Source organism: Cynara cardunculus (assembly GCF_001531365.2).
Source record: "Cynara cardunculus var. scolymus isolate 2C chromosome LG 3, CcrdV1, whole genome shotgun sequence".
Lineage (NCBI taxonomy): Eukaryota > Viridiplantae > Streptophyta > Magnoliopsida > Asterales > Asteraceae > Cynara > Cynara cardunculus.
In genome coordinates, this window is record NC_037530.1 from 24,846,856 (window position 1) to 24,848,910 (window position 2,055).

The 2,055-nt window shown below is 35.2% G+C and overlaps 1 protein-coding gene across 1 annotated transcript in view; it reads right to left on the reverse strand.

The window, feature by feature from the left end:
• Window positions 1-1,470, reverse strand: part of LOC112510346 (ATP-dependent RNA helicase DRS1-like) — a 9,809-nt gene extending 8,339 nt beyond the window's left edge. Inside the window, exon 1 of the mRNA XM_025115746.1 lies at window positions 1,236-1,470. The gene's annotated coding sequence lies outside the window, so the exon portion shown is untranslated. The remainder of the gene's footprint in view (window positions 1-1,235) is intronic.
• Window positions 1,471-2,055: the final 585 nt, after the last annotated feature.

The window sequence follows — 2,055 nt, forward strand, 5'->3', positions numbered from 1 at the left end:
TTCTAAAACTCATCTTTTTTGGTCTTTTCATGGCTTATGATCTGTTAAATTTGTAGTTTTCTTTATTGGTTTTTGAATGTTTATCTTAAAACTCAAGTTTCTTGGTTCTTTGCTCTTGGTGTAAATCGAACACATTTGTGGAGTCGTTTAAATATATTGGATTTTAAACAGGGCTGGTCCTGAGATTTTGGATGCCCGTGGAGGAAAATCAAAATAATGCCCCTTATATGTGTAAATAAAAACCAAAATAAACTATTTGAAGAGGTTTAGAACCTAGTCAATCTAGGCAGCTCATCCCCACTCCGTTTAAATATAACAAATATGATGCAACAGGGGGGACATAAACCAAAACCCCGAGTAACAAAATATAAAATACATCACCATTCGTGGTTCGTGTTGTGAGATTGCCAAGAAAGTGGAACGATTAAGCAACATGGACAAATTGATAAAGGAGAAGAAAGCATAAGCATCAATCTTAAGTCTTTGTCCTATACTAACCCGCTTCAAAACAGCTCCTAAAAAGCTTCTAAACAGCCCTAAAAAGTAAAAAATTTAAGGCTTGAGCAAATGGGAAGGAATGGAAATTATATTCACATTTTAAAGTCTTTAGAGGATACAAATAATGAACAGGAAATCAGGAATTTGGGCCACCAACCTAACAAGAAACGGTTGTTTTTTATGGAAGGAAGAAGAGGTTTATGTTCTATTAGTCTTATACTCTTATAGACATCTTTAGGCCAACCACCCATTCACCCATGACCCAACAATTAACAAATGGCAGCAGAAGCTTTGACTGTTTGACACACAGCAATGTCTGCAAACAGAAGTGAGTAACCAGACTCATTTCATGGATGTTACTTAGAAATTGCAAAACGAAACAGCCCCAGAAACAGTCCCAAGTCCCATTGTAATGTTCTTTTCCTATTTTGAGCACCCGATGGTACTAACCCGCTTCTAAACAGCCCTAAAATTAACAAATGGTTGTCATTTGTTTCTAATTTTTGGTTTGTAACAAGTGAAACAGTCAAACAAAGTGAAATACTCAAACACAGTAAGTCAGCAACAACTAACAAGTGATACAGTAAGTCAGTAGCAAGAATTAGAAACATAAATGACAAACCACAAAGGACCAATTTCACAGCTTCATTATTAGGTTTTGCAATCAAATAAGAATTAGAAACTTCAAAAAATAAAATAATTAATAACCCTAAGTCACTAACTGTTAAATCCCTAACCTCACAAGTCGATAGAAGGCAGAGAGCGAGAGCGAGAGCGAGTCGCAGACGGCAGAAGACGCAACGCAGACGGCAGGCGGTGGTCGCGAGAGCGAGAGCCGATTGCCCGATTGTGTCAAATGTCAAGGCCGATAACGATTCGTGAATCGTGAACTAAATAGGTTTCTATTCTGTCGTGACTCGTGAGTTCCGTGAGCCAGCGAGGCCGAGGAGCGAGAGCAAGAGCGAGGGAGACAGGGAGTGAGCGGAGGGAGGATGATGGACCGTGTACTGGACGCAAGGTAACAAAAGAAAACCAATATATATATATATATATACATTGGGCTTTGAAATTTTGATGCACTTGGGCCTTATGCTGCCCAGGCCCGTCGCCCTCTGGATCTATAGCTAGGGAAGGGTCGGGTCTGACTTTAAATATATTGGATTTTAAATTATCATACAATTTTTTTTATCGATAGTCTGTAATTGGAATCATAATTCTTATTTATTTAAATAGTATTAATATGTAAAGACCAATTGTAACATATATCATCGTTAAATCTTATCTTATAAAACCAGTTGAACTTCAAAATCGTTAAAATTCATAGCTCCAGCTGCATTGCGCAGGTACACAACTAAGATAAACACAATCAAATACAGGATAAACATCTTATTTTAAATCTAAAATATAATTAGTATAATCATTAAATTCTAATAGAATATTTAATTATTTTCTTTATAAAATTTATACTATTAAACCAAAAATAAATTATTTTATTATTAAACTTAAATTAAATTATATAAAAAAAATATTCTATATTATAAATCATTTGACAAAAAA